Source organism: Fundulus heteroclitus, unplaced genomic scaffold (genome assembly GCF_011125445.2).
Source record: "Fundulus heteroclitus isolate FHET01 unplaced genomic scaffold, MU-UCD_Fhet_4.1 scaffold_457, whole genome shotgun sequence".
In the NCBI taxonomy this organism is placed as follows: Eukaryota; Metazoa; Chordata; class Actinopteri; order Cyprinodontiformes; family Fundulidae; genus Fundulus; species Fundulus heteroclitus.
In genome coordinates this window covers 28305-43972 of record NW_023396876.1, presented here as the reverse complement: position 1 = coordinate 43972, position 15668 = coordinate 28305, and positions in this window count along the sequence as shown.

Sequence of the window (15668 nt, the reverse complement as noted above, 5' to 3'; positions counted from 1 at the left end):
CCTGGGGCTAATTAATAAATCAGACTGGAAGATGGTTGCCACTCCTCCTCCTCTTCCCACAGATCTGGGAATGTGGAAATTTGAATAACTGGAGGGAGTTGACTCATTTATACTAACGTAGTCCTCTTCTAGCCAGGTTTCTGTGAGACAAAATAAATCAATCTGATTATCAGAAATCAATTCATTAACTAACAAAGTCTTTGGAGGGAGAGACCTTATATTTAATAGACCACATTTAATTGTTTTATTTTTTGTTTCAAGGTGAGCTGTATTGATTTTATTAGATTTTTATGATTTGTTCCTTTTAGATCAGTTTTTGATCTGTTAAGTTTTGGGCGTGGGAAAGACACCGTCTCAATAGGGTAATGGGTGGGTAACAGTACGGAAGCTGTGGAGAGGTGTGTTAAACTACGGCTCTGCTTCCTGGTCTGGACCCTGGGTTGTCAGCATGTAGGAGAACTAATAAATCCGGCCAGATTCCTAGAAAGAAGAGCTGCACCATCCAAAATAGGATGGGTGCCGTCTCTCCGGATCAGACAAGGTTTTCCCCTGAAAGTTCGCCAGTTATCAATGTAGCCCACGTTGTTTTCAGGACACCACCTAGACAACCAGCGGTTGAATGATAACATGTGGCTAAACATGTCATCACTGGTCAGATCAGGCAGGGGACCAGAGAAAATTACGGAGTCCGACTTTGTTTTAGCAAACTCACACACCGAAACAACACCAACTTTAGTGTACTCCGATCGGCGTGACCGGGTGTCATTACCGCCAGCGTGGATAACAATCTTACTTACGCTTATCCTTAGCCAGCAGTTTCAGGTAAGATTCTATGTCGCCCGTTAGAAACGCAGACGGGTTGGTGGTGACCTGGGGGCTGAAATCTAGAGCTATGCTTCCTACGAACCATCACCCAGCAAGCCTGGTTACCCGGCTGCGCGGGTGGAGCTTCTGGAGGACCACTAAGTGAGGTAACGCTAGGTCTATGTGACTCCCCTTTTACCACGTAATTCACCTGGCCCTTTTACCACGCCAAAAAAGCAAACCGTGTGAAACACGAGGAGTTCCCAAGCGCGATGTGCAGCTACAGAGAAGGTTTTAAAATTGCTTATGTGTTAAAACCAGATGTTACAGCAAAGACATTAAAGATAAAAGCGAGAGAATCTGGAGCAACAGTCCGTCGTTCACACTGTGCAAACAGGAAGTGACACAATTTGCCTTACCGCAAACAGGAAGTAAACTTAAACTTAAATTTACCCATCTGTCATCAATTCAATTGAATTCAATTTTATTTATATAGCACCAATTCATGAAGCATGTCGTCTCAAGGCACTTTACAAAGTGAAATTCCATCAGATTATACAGATTGGGTCAGATTATACAGATTGGTCAAAAATGTCCTATATAAGGGAACCAGTTGATTGCATCAAAGTCCCGACAAACCACATTCACTACTAGAGAACCGTAGAGCCACAGGGAGAGTTGTCTACATTGTCCATGACTTTGCAGCAATCCCTCATACTGAGCAAGCATATAGCGACAGCAGAAAGAAAAACTCCTCATTAACGGGAAGGAAAACCTCCATCAGAACCAGGCTTAGTATGAACGGTCATCTGCCTCGACCAACTGGGGGTTAGAGAATACAGAGCAGAGACACAACAAGAGGGACTAAAACACACAGAAGCACACATTGATCCAGTAATCTGTTTTACATTAGATGGTAATAGTGGATGATCTGTCTTCCCTTGATGATGTCACAGTTGACAGAACGCCAGACCAGGTGCACCTACTACGAAGGGGGGAAAAAAGAGAGAGAACAAAAAGTTAAAAGCTGAAATGATGACAAGCAATGCAAAATTAGAGAACAGGGGGGAAAAATTAGGCCCTGATGTCCTCAACAAACCCACTGTCATTTAACCAAGTTAGACAGCTTTACAAGGATCAAGTTCTTTGATTTTTCCATTGCCTTTAGCATAATTTAGCTTGATTTGCTTTGTCGGAATCTCCAAAACACTCAGGTGGAGGTCTCAGAAATTATCTGGACGAGAGACTACCATCTTTATTTTTATTTTTGATATTATTTTTCTGGGGTTTTTTAGCACTAGTGTCTCATTTTTTACAAAGTAGGCTGACAGGAAATGCAGTTCGAGAGAGGGGCGAAGACATGCAGCAAAGGACCTGTGCCTGAAATCGAACCCGATCAGAGACTACCTAACAAACAGACTACAGTTTGTGAGACCGGAGAGTGGTGTGTCTATCCAGGTAGTGAGCAGCACAGGAGTACCCAAGGGGACTGGAATCTCATTAATGTCTAGATGAGATTAACTTTATCATGCCCACAGAGGGAAATTAATTAGTTTCAGTGAGAGGATGGGTTAAAGCGGCTCTAGTAGCGTTATTTTATTGAGGATAAATAAATTATAGGAAAAATATTGAATAATTACGTATAAAAAAGGGAAAAATGTACGAAGAATGTAATACAGAGGAATTTGTAAATTACTTACAGACTATAAAATGCTCTCAATAATAAACATTTTAGAAGTATTGGAAAATGTTGCAGAAAGATATATACATAAATACACACTAGAGAAGAAAAAATAAATGAGAAAGTATTGTCAATGATGAGTAGCTTAAATGGTCATCTAGAAGTTTGCTTGTGTGATGCCATCTCCTCTGTTTTGATGGAAAAAAGCATGGAATGCTTCTCACATCCTAGGCTGGTGCATTAAAGCAGAGAAAAATACGCACGGAAAAAAACAATGCATTGATCTGTGGCAATGAGATTCAAAGTCTACCTATTTGCACCATGATCCTGGGATCAATTTAGCTTTCAAAACTCTGAGCGGACCAAGGCGCTGCTCCTCTGTCAAGTTTGGTTTTCTCAACCTTTTTTTCTCCATTTTATGTTGGTCGCCTTGTCAAATACAACTGCTTTATACAAACAGACAATCGCAGTAAAATGCTGACAGGTGATTGGACATTAGTATCTTAATTTTTTTTTTTAATTGCAGTTGCAGTTACAACTCAATCATCATAACAAAGGTTACGTAAATAAAATTAAAACATAATTTGAAATAAATTGCAATAAAGTTACACACAACATCCACAACAGAATCCTGAGGATTTTCATGTGCATAGGTGGCTCAGTGTGGATCCAGAGAAAAAAAGGGATACTCCACACCTCCACAATCTGAAACGACTCTGAAGCAGAAATCATCCAGAACTCGGCAGATTTTGCTTTTACAAGTGGAGCGAACAGCTTTCGCCATAGTGCTCCACTTGATTTATGCTTGTAAATAGCTTTATTGTGATTCCTGCAGGGAATATTTCAAATTATATGGACATTACAATGGGAGAGTAAAGGAAGAACAAGTAGTGAGAGAGAAAAAAAGAGTAGAGGAGAAAGAAAGAAGAGATAAAAGGGAGAGAATGATAAAACCTTCTCCGTCTGCTCCATCACCTGGAAAGAGAGATGCAAAAAGAACAGCACAACCAACAGACATAAAGCAACAGATGCAATCGAATAACACCTAGATGCCATTGCTAAATCATATATATTATTATGTAAGCTGACATGTGTAATGTGATACCTGAAAAAAGAAAGTGAAAGAACATAAATAAATAAATAAATTCTAAGCTTACTGTATATAAGTGAACATTTAATACCTGGGACCCATCACCTGTGGGAGTTTGTGAGAGTGCACTAGTTTAGGTGAAATTTATCCAGAAGGAAATAGCTTGATAGTGGTTGTGGAGAACCAAAGGCCCGCCTTCCCTAAGCACAGAGGCAGGAGTCAGGGGACCCATAATCCCGGACTCCCAAAGGAGTCCCTAAAGCAGGGCGCCCAGGAGGAGCCGACACAGGATATCTGCAACCCCCCCCCCCCCCAGGAAAGAGTAGAGACGACCCCGAGGAAATCCCCCAGCCACCGCAATGCAGACGCCCCCAAGAGCCGCGGGGACGAGCCCGTGGGCTCCTCCGGCAGCTAGACCCACTGAAGTGGCCCCGGCCATGCCCCAGGGGCACCCCGCCCCCGTGGCGGGGGCCCCGGCCGCCCACCGGGGGGCCAGGCCCCGCAAAGAAGCCGCCGGGAGTAGGCCGGCGCACGCCCGGGAACCCGCCCCAAACCCGAAGCCCACCAATGCACCAGAGGGCCAAGGCGCCTGCCAGCGCAGCGGAGGAGGGCAGGACGTGGGGGGATGGGCTACGCACCTAGCGGAGACTTGAGATGTTCTTGGGAGAGGGAGCGGACCACACCCATGCCTGGAAAAAAAAAAAAAAGGAAAACTCATTCACACCATGGGACACACACACTCACCACACACAGATTTAAAAAAAAAAGACGCTGTACACACATTCCCACATAACACTCGCATCCAACACTGACCAGAGGGGGGGGGGGGTCACCCCAAATCGACTATACGACTGCTTGTGCCCGACCCCCGGCCCCGCCCCCGGACCAGACGCCCCCCGGACCGAGCCCCCCAAAGAGGGCGGGCCAACACGACCCGTACGAGCCACCCAGCCAGAGCCCCCGTCACCCCCTAAATACCTAATAAACCCCCTCCCTCCCCCACCTTACCCTAGCCACCCCTGCCCCCCGCCCCTCCTGGGGCCCCAGACCTGGCAAGCCGCTGACTACCCATTGCAGCCCCCCGCCAAGACCCCGGACACAGTGGCCCGCACCTCCTCTAGGCCCCAGACTCCTTGCCGCCATTGGAGAACGGGGGTGTGCAGAAGACCCCGATCCTCCCTACGCCCACTCAGATGTTGTGTTGTTGCATGTTGTTCTCAAGTGCGTTTAAAAACTGGGAGCGCCGAAGAGTGTCCACGGCACAGCCCACCCCCCCTCCGGAAGGAAGCTGGTGCCAGCGCACCCCCTCCGGGCAACTGCCCAGAACCCTCAATGTCCAAGTGTGAGAGGAGGTGAAGGGAGCCGTCCGAGGTGAGGCGCACACAACATAAGCCCCCCCCCCCAGACGTCTTCCCCCCACCCCCCCATACCATGGCCTACATGAGTGTGCGTTGTGAAAATGTTTGGAGTGAAAGTGTCTAAGATGCATAATAAAATTGGGGAGAGGGGCGTCACAAGAAAGTGGCAACCTCCAGTAACGCCCTCTCCCCCAGGACCTACATGTGTGGCGGCGTGATGGAGCAGGCAGTGGGAGGAGTCCGGGGATGGGGAGCAAAGGACTGGGAAGCCATCCCAGGGAGACAGCTCCCCTACTGACTCCAATAGGCAACCCCGCTCCCCAAAAGCCCCACCCAGAGAAGGGGGCCTCGCCAGCGGCACTACCGTAGCCCGGGGGCCAGGGAGAGGCCGCAGGGCCCACCAGCCAACCACCCACCAGGACCAACACCTCAACCCCCCCAGCCCACCCACCAAGCCTACTGGCTTTACTCCCCCCCCCCCAAAAAAAAGTAAATAAATAAATAAGAGGGGGGGCCCTGGCAAGCCAACCCGCACGAGCCATCCCAAACCCCACCCCCTAAGCGAAACCCGCACCGGGAGACGACACGGACCAGGACAGGACAGGGGGCCGGACACAAGCCCACCAGAACGTCCATCCCCCCCCCCCCCCCCCCCCCACACCTGTAGATTTAATCCCTCCCCAACACTAGCGTTCAAACAACTCACCATACATTCGACAGTAGACATCAAGGCTGGCTAAGTCCCTACTCCCCCTCCTTTCCCCTCCCCCCACTAGCAGAGTGGCTATCCAATGAAGGAGAAGAGCATCTGTCCGGAGATGTTAATGACCATGCCCCCTACCAGCTCAACAGGCCCCGAGGCCCCCCAGCGCACCAGAGGCCCCGTGCAGGGGCGGACACCCGGGCGTGCGCCGGCCCACACCAAAAGCGGCACACGCCCTGGAACCAGAACCCCCGGGGCCCCGCCGGGGCCGCCCGAGGGCGGCGCACCCCAGGGACCCCAGACCCCCAGACCCACCCCGGCCCCACCCAGCGGCAGCACAGCTACCAGGTCAGTAACCCACGTCCGTCACCCAAGAGCGCCGCAAGCGGTTGCTGTAGGCCGCCCGTAGGCCTCCCAAGCTCCTCCCAGATGAGGGCAACAGACCCTGGAGTCAGATCCACCAGGCGCCTTACTCCAAGTGCCCCCAGAGCCCCAGGAATCCCTCCATCCAGCCACTGCGCCCTGCAGGAAGCAACCCACTGCCCCCTATTCCAATAAGTGATGGTGTTGATCATAGGAGCCCAAAGAGACCAATCAGATGTGGAAGCAGATGCTGTCTCTAGATTAATATGATCCAACAAAAGATCTCTATACTGATTAATACTGAGATTTTCTTTACTTTTCCAATTCATGAGGATAGTTTTCTTTGCGATACATAATGCAGTGAAAACCATGTAAACTATTTCTTTTTTCAGAGGACTTTCCTCAAAATTACCCAGCAAGCAAACTGATGGGGAAGGTGTTTTACAGCTCAAGCACTTTGAAAAGTCCTTACATATCTGTGTCCAGAACCTCTGGACTGGTGTGCATAACCATAACGCATGAAAATAATTATCAGGATGATTGCCTATGCAGTGTGGACAGATATTAGATTGTGCCAAACCCATCTTGATATCTTTGTCCTGTGTCGTGTACTCTGTGAAGGATTTTGTATTGTATTAGTTGTAAGTTGGTGTTTCTAGTCAATTTGAAAGTTCTTAGACATATCTGAGCCCAGATATTTTGTTCAAAGGTGCCTGATAAATCCTTTTCCCATTTCATAATAGGAAGAGATATCGAATCATCTATTTTAGTCAGTGTCCTGTATGATTTAGACAGTAGTTTGGGGGGGGGGGGGTTAAATCTAGGAACTCTAATATATTAGTTGGGATTTGTAAACCACCATTAATATGCTTATATTTATTTCTAATTATAGATTTAGGTTGTTCATATTCCAAGAATTTATTTTTACTAATGCCATATTGCATATTTAGTTTAGCAAAATTGATGAACTCGGTTCCGTCAAGTAGATGTTCCAGATATTTAATACCTTTATTCTTCCAGTATGTAAAGTTTATCATTTTATTATTTTGTAGGATATCAGGGTTATTCCAGATAGGTGTACAACTGCATGGGATAAGGGATGACTTTGCCATTTTAAGGAACTCCCACCATGCTGTCAGAGTAAAACTAATGTTGATATTTTTGAAGCATGTATGCCGTTTTATATTTGAGCTAGTAAACGGCAAATCTGAAATCATGATATTATTGCACATTTCCTTTTCTATATCTAACCAAGGCTCATCTAGAAGACAATTTTTTTATCCATTTAGAGATGTATTGTAGCCTATTATGGAAGTTAGGCAAATCTAATCCTCCCCTGTCTTTAGTCTTCTGTATTGTCTTTAAGCTGATACGTGGGGGTTTATCTTTCCAAAGAAATTTAGAAATGGCAGAGTCTACAGATTTAAACCAGTCAGATGATGGATTATTGGGGATCATTGAAAATAAATAATTAATTCTAGGTAGGACCATCATTTTTATTGAAGATACCCTACCCATAAGTGAGATTGGAAGCGATTTCCATCTTTCAAGGTCCTCTTCTATCCTGTTTAAAAGTGGGGCGTGGTTAAGTTTAAGTAAATCCGTTAATTTAGACGACACAGTAATACCTAAATATTTAATATTTCCTGATTGCATTTGTAAATCTAGGGAGTTTTCGAGAGAGCAATTAATTGACAGTACCGTAGATTTAGACCAGTTTAAAGAGTAATCTGATACTTTAGAGAAAGATTCTAGTATTCTAATTACTTGTGAAAGAGAATTATTTGAATGCTGGAGAAAAAGTAATACATCATCCGCGTACATACTAATCTTATGCTCTATTTTCATGCATTTTATACCTTTTACAGCTTTTGTTTTTCTAATTGTTGCTGCTAGAGGTTCTATAAAGATGGCAAAAAGTGATGGAGAAAGAGGGCATCCTTGCCTGGTGCCCCTCTGTAGACAAAAACTGGAAGATATTTGTCCTGACACAGGCTGTTGGAGAATTTTATCCATAAATTGCTTAATATCCTTCTCTGATGGATTTATCTGTGGTGTGTATAAAGATTTGTAGAAATCGTGGAAGGTATTATTTATACACTTCGGTTCACTTACTGTATTACCAGTTGAATCTGTAACTGCAAATATAGTAGTTTTCTCCTTATTTATTTTAAGCTGATTAGCTAGGAAGCTTCCTGACTTGTTGCCATGTTCAAAATTTTCTATTTGAAGTCTTTGTATTAGAAATCTATTTTGCTTTTCAATATAGTGGTTTAGTTCTAATTTTACTTCACGGATTTTACCTAACTTTCCTTCTTTTTGAGAGGATTCTAGTAACTTAATTTTTTTAATTGCTGAATCTTTTTGTTTTCTTTTTTCTTTTTATGAGATGAGAAAGAAATTATTTTACCTCTCATCACTGCTTTTCCAGCTTCCCACAATATCGATGCCGATGTACCTGGTTGATCATTGTATTCCAAGTATGAAGCCCACTGTTCTTTGATGAATTTTATAAATTCTTCATCTTTAAGCAGTGATGTATTAAATCTCCAGCTTTTGTTTTGTGGGGTTATTTTTTTATTAATTAAGGTGAGAGTAACAGGAGCGTGATCACTGATAGCAATAGGATGAATTACCGTCTCTGAAACTTCTGACAGCAGTGAGCTGCTTATTAGAAAGTAGTCCAGACGAGAGTACGAATGATGAATATTTGAGAAAAAAAGTGTATTCTTTACTATTAGGATGAAGAGAACGCCATGCATCGCAAAGACCAAAATCACTCATGTATTGTTTGACTACACAAACTGACTGCCAACTACGCTGAGACCCTGTTGTATTCAACCTATACTTTCTATATTTAAACCAAAGTTGAAGTCACCTCCAGCGTTGTTTGTAGGCACTGCACGATCCATAGAGAGACAGTCACTCAACTTAATCTTGTAAATAAAACTTTTGGCCCAGATTAGACAGTTACGTTTACGTAAACGACGTAAAGTCAGGAGAGATCAAGAGACATTTTCTGATTCTTGCTCGCTTTTTTCTCCCAGATCCCTTAAAAAATTCTCTCCTCTGTTGCCTCCAATTCCACGGTCTCTCTTTCTCTCTCTCTCTCTCTCTCTCTCTCTCTCTCTCTCTCTCTCTCTCTCTCTCTCTCTCTCTCTCTCTCTCTCTCTCTCTCTCTCTCTCTCTCTCTCTCTCTCTCTCTCTCTCCATCTTCTCCTTCATCACTCACTTTGACCTTACATGTCTCAGCTGCATGACAGTTTTCCTGATTTCAGCCTATTGAGCATATTTGCCAGAATGAATGAAACAGAGGTCATAAGCTAGGTGCACATATACAGCACAATGCATATATTTCATCTTAAAATTAAGCATAGAATAATATTTATTTTAAATAGGGAAATTTAAAAGTTTGAATACTGTATCCTTCCATTATGACATCCAAGTACCAGACTGAGGTTTTGCTGCTAACACTTTATTTTAGGACAAACAGAATGGGACAGCTTTCACCCCGTCAGTCCCCCGAACCACCACTCCTCAACCCAGAAGCCACACATTTCTTCTGGTATAAACCCAAAACAATCTAACTTAAAGAAACAGTAAATGTGCAACAGCACTTAGCAATAAAGTATAATACGGATAATTACTATACATTTTTAGTTATTGATTAAATTTACAGTTTTTGATTAAATCTTTACAAAGGAAATGTTTATTTACTTAAGCAGTTTGGAAAATGGATGGATGGATGTTTATTTACACGTCTTTATGGTGTGGGGGGAAAAAACAGTCAGACCACCATTACAATTTTCATCTCACACACCCCTAGTGGCAGCTCGTAAAATAAACAGTATGGCGAGTAAACATAAGAAGCAAATAAAAATAATGATGAGGATGTAAATAAGCTCCATTCAAACATTTTGATGCTGGTGACAATTAATTAATTACTTTATCAGCATGTCACACATTTCTTAATCCAGTCAAATCGGTTGATTTCTCTCCATGACAGATCTTGACAGATCACCCGATATTACCATCTAATGTAATGCACCAAACACAGATGTCGGGGCAGTAACCATCTGAGCTTTTGCAACATTCTTTTTCTTCCTCCTTTTGCTTTGTTTATCTCTCAGCTCTTTTAGCTGTTCAGCTAAGAGTTGTTGTTCTAACTTCTGTATATCTCTGCTAAGTTGCTTCATGTTCTTTTCATCCATATCCAGCTGATGAACCAAAGCAGCCATCCATTGATCTAAAGGCATATCATAACTCGCAACCATTCTGTCCATGTTCTCCTTAACATCCTCTGTTTGGCCCTTTAACATTGCTTGTTTAAAGCGTTGCTGCAGCATGACTGATAACGGGCAAGAGCCCGTCTGGTCTTCCCATACTTTCAACATTCTGTTTGCATATGCTGAAGCCGTCTCCCCTGCACAACGTGTAGTGTCATTAAAAAGGCCAGAATCCGTACTTACCGGATAAAACATCCTCAGTGTGCTCCAAAGTTGCCATGCCACCGGGGCCAAAGAAGCAGCTGCTCCTAGTTCGTCAGTTCCAGCAGAAACTTCAACCGCATTTACTTCATGTGGTTCCAGGTATGCTGATAAACCAGTCCTCACATCACCAATAGCCAATACATACCCGCTTAAAATCTTCAAGAATACGTTGATCCAAAGGTGCGCCCCTTTTCTTGGATCAGGGAGCATGTTCCTCAGCTGAACACTATCAGCACATGATAGAGGGTTATAAACAACTGCATTCACCTGTCCTGTAGCACTGTGAGTCTGAAACAATGGCAGTTGCACACTTTGTTTTGTGACACTGCGCCATACAGGAAGTGACACATGTAAACGTCATAACCCCTCCAGGATCCAGGGTCCTCCCCACAGTCGATGACATCACAGAGATCGAATTGAAAAGTTACTGAGCTACCCAGAGTATAGTTTACCTTTAAGCCCCCGTAATATCTAATGCAGGGATCTGACGATATTTTCCAGGCCGGCGCATTGCACTTGGCCCTGTACACAACCGGTCCAGAATTATTCATGCGGGAGGTTGTGGTATCAAAATGAATTTGTTCTGCATGGATTAAACCAGAAACAAAGAAAAATAAAATCAAACTGGACCGTCCTCCCTTCAATGTTTTGCTGCAGCACAGCAACATTCTTACTCCTTAATGTTTTCTCCAATATCCCTCAGGTGCTTTCTGGTGTCTCTGAGGTTCCTCTCTGTGGAAGGTGTGCCCTTTCTACAGTGTGATTTTTGCCAAGATCTGCTTACCTTGGTTTCAGCTTCGTCGAGCCAAACCTTCATACTGTAAGTGGTTGAGCTTACCACCTTAAAGAGTCCAATCCACCTGGGGTCTTTCCAAGTTCCGTGGAACACTTTTCTGTATATCCACTCCCCAGGGGCAATCTGCTCCGGAGTCTCTCCCTTTGGTTCTCCGGTCAGGGCTTCCTGTGTGTTGTGAGACAAAAACTTCACAGCAGACTGCAATTGTTGGACATAATGCGTTAGCTCCTCTTGTTGTAGATCCAGACAGGGTTCACAGCCCTGTTGGAGAGAGGAAGTGAAAGGACGTGGCATTGTCCTTCCTGTCAAAAGTTCACTTTTTTTTTTACATCACTTGGGTGATGATCTAATTGAGAACATCACCAATGGCAGCGCAGTCAGCCATGTCATTCCAGTATCAGCACAAACTTTAGCCAATTGCTCTTTGATTGTGCGATTTGTCCTCTCTACAAGTCCTTGAGAGGCTGGATGATATGCTGAGCCAAACTTCTGTTTGATCCCAAAGTACTCCTCCACTTGTTTTAGGGAGTCTGAGGTGAAGTGTGTTCCGTTATTCCTGAATGGATTCTGAGTTGAACACCATAACGTGGGATCAGGTCATTAATTAGCCAATTAATGACCTCTCATGCAGATTCTGTTTTGGTGGGCGTGGCTTCAATCCACCTGATGAAAGTATCAACACAAACAAGCAAATATCTACATCCTTTCACCCTTTTCTCTTTTCCCATGTCCACAAAATCAATAACAACCTCCTGTCAAGGTTTGCTGGGAACAGGAAATGCTCCCATTCCAACTCTCAATGTTTACTTTGGGTTGTAATGGCAGCAAATGGAGCAAGTGTTTACAAAATATTTACAAACATCCTTGAGGAAAGGGTGCCACCACTTTTGGCTAATTAGCCTTAGCAGTTTTTCACTGGACTGGTGGCCCCTGTGGTTCGCTTCTTCACAAAGAAGCAACAGAAGTGCCAAGGAGGCCACAAGTCTCCCATTATGTGACCTCCATACACCCGTCTGTTCGTCCTGTTTTGCCCCTTTTTCAACCCATGCCTGTTTTTCCTGAGGTGCTGCAGCTTTTTGCATGTCAATGACCTCCACCAGCCCCGTGTCCCGTGCAACAACGGGGGACTGAACCATCTGTGCTGTTGCCTTTACAGTTCTCTTATAATCAGCCACTGTTTTTGCGGCCGAATCAGCAGAGTTGTTCCCCGTTACTATTTTTGAGGCCCCAGATTGATGACCCACGCATTTAATGACCGCCACGCATTCAGGTTTTGTCAAGGCTTCTTTCAAGCGCAGCATGTGATTAATGTGTTTGACAGGTTTTCCGGCTGTTACAAATCCGTTCTTAACCAGTGTTTTAGGTCGACATGGACTGTTCTAACTGCGTAGGCCGAATCAGTGACATGTCCGGAATAACTGGAGGAGTCGTGTACTTACCTTCTTGTTTGAAAGAAGATGATTCACTTACCCCCTGCAGACTTTCACTCTCTTGTTTGTCGAGGCCTGGGAAGCATACGCTGAAATAAAGTTCAGTTAGTTTTATCAAGCCTGCTATTTTGATTTCCTCTTTTTGGTATTTTTCCCGAGCAAACTCACCAGCACCAGCCGTTTTTACCTGTGCTTGGGCTAGTCTATTTTTTAACATTTGCAAATAGTGAGTGCACATCTGGCCTTCTAGCGGAGGCCCCTCTGCATCACCAAAAACCCTTCAATTTTACTGGCTCAATGTCAGTAACTTGTCTCACACACACACACACACACACACTCACCCTTTATGGCCAAGCTTTAGTTAACTCTCTACGTACTCTTTCTTCGGTCTTGCTGGTTGTGTATGCGTCCAGCTCACGGGTTTATTCCGGTCTTCCTGTTTCCACAACAGGTCATGGTTTCTTATAAAAAGATTTCTTGAACTCACCGGCCTTACTTTCTTTATTCGTCTGTAATCGGGGTTTTAACAGAGTCACCCTCCGTCAAACCTCTGCATTCACAACATTGTGTATTTGCCTGGTCTTGTTCTCAATGTCATACGTGCTCGTTTTTCGAAAAGGCAGCTTTTATATTTCCGTGAAAACGAAGAATTTTATGTTCGTCCTCGCGGAAAATAAGGGGCTTTAAACCCGCATTTTCTAGGCTACACGATGTTTTAGAAGCCATGTGTAATGGTGTGCCTGTCGGAATGGCAGCTTTTTATGCTAAACACAGAGGAACACGTATTTTCCTCTGTGCCTAACAAGAGAACCTTCTAAACCCACATTCTCAAGGTTCACAGTATTTTCAGAGACCTGGCCAGGGTCTCCCGAACTTTCACCTCTGTGACCGCACGCAAATCCCAAAATTCTTCTCGACATGTTTGCAAACAATTATCCTCAAACTTTTCTCTGCCTTTAGGAGTGCAAAAAGTCGGTCCTTCCAGGAAGAAAAAGACACTGGGAGATAAATGGAATCTCCTTACCTTTTTGTGTGTTTTTCCTCTGGAATGACGTCCTAGCCGGAAAACGGAAGGTATGTCGCCTTTTGGGTTCGGGCGGAAACACCATTTTGTTATTGTTTTCACCGTGCCACGTCTACGGTGAAACACCCTTGGTGGACCCAGCTCGTTTACCCAGTCAGGCGACAGAGAAACAGTTACAGTCACATCAGCGCTGATGGGCTCCTGATCGGCAGGAAGCCCCAATTGCTCATCACACAAACATTATATAGGTATCTAGGTACACACCCATACAAGGGCTGTACACATCCAAACTGTGACATCAGCAGAGAAACTGTGTCACCTCCGGGGTGGTATCTGATAGACATGCGCCAATATTTTTGGGTCGGTGCCATCTAAGTGTGCCATGCAGTTCTGGGATAAACAGCTCGTTCCACTTGACCTCGTTGATATCCTAACAGAACAGATTCCTGGATCAATGTGTGTTTCGGTGCTTTCTGTGTCTCTTATCTGTCTTCTCTAACCCCCAGTCGGTCGCGGCAGATGACCGTTCATACTGAGCCCGGTTCTGCTGGAGGTTTTTACTTCCCGTTAATGGGGCTATATAAATAACATTTAATTTAATTGAATTTATTCCTAAGAGCATATTGGTGAATTTTTTTTCCAGTTTTGTTTTGTTTTCTAATATCAACTTATCACAGCTCTTAGAAGACAGCGTCAAACCTAGCAGGGGGACACACCTCCTCACTAAGATAAAAATTTCTGTCCACTGCTCGGTCAGAGTTGCTCTCAGCAGGTATCTGAATCACTCTTATGGTCTGTTCACACCAAACGCGATTCCAGCAAAAGTTTTGCATCATTCGTTTGCATTTTGTCACTTGACATTTTTCAAGCAATTTGCATGGCCACTGGGGACAACGCTCTACTTACTTAAATGTGTCATCAAATAGGAGGAGCTTCTATCTGTCTGTTCAACTCAACAATTTACCAAGTGAGCCACTGTGCTGTATTTAATGTGGAAAGACGAACAACGGCGCCTGCGTCCCAGGGCCCACCAAATCCATCTGTTCAGGATCCAAAACTGTTATCCCGCTGAGGGGACAAATCACCCGTACAACAGAAGTAAGGCTAGGAGGCGAGCTCAATGAGGACAGTGGGAGTGTAGTGCAAGATGCCAGGCAGAGTGTCCTGCTCTGGAGCTTAGAGAGGATAGCAGGATATCAGATTAAGAGGCTAGAGAGAAAGTGCCACAGAACAGGGCAGAAGCGGCGTCTAGCCATGACCCGCTCTGGAGCTGCAAGAGGAGGACGAATAGTGGATGATTTAAAGGTCTTTCTAACTGTGATGTGGCAGCTTTTATTTGCCACAGCCTCGCTGCCTGCACTTCCTCAGCCAGCCTGATTGAACACACCTGCTCTCAATCTTCTCATCCTGTGTGTATTTAATCTGTCTGTACCCTTCCTTCCATGCCAGTTCGTCTTTGTTTCTTCTAGCAAGCGTTCCAGCCTTTTTTCCCAGGCTTTCTAGCCTGTTGTGTCTTTTTACTGGAGAAAATTCTCAGTCATCCAGGTCATGATCATTCAAAAGGAATCAATAGGTTTGATTCCTTCCAATTTTCACCTCAATACTCACCTCCATGCAGGTGATTACAACATCTCCCCTGTAAGTCAGGCCAACAATGACCCTAATGACTCCCCATTGCAAAGGGGTGTACCAGTTTCGGTTTAACTTGCATGTTATCCAAGCCATAACAAGGCCTTTTTGGGCAATAATATAACGCTTGGTATTCCACACTACTCCAGACATTTGAATTGAGCTTTCTGGATAGGAAGCGAAACATCTTCAAACCTCCAGTCCAGTTTTTTTTTATTTATTTTTTTTTACTTTTTTTGGAGTAGTGTCTTTTGGACATAATTTGTGCTTTGACTCTGCCCGGTGTTTTTTGGATAACTT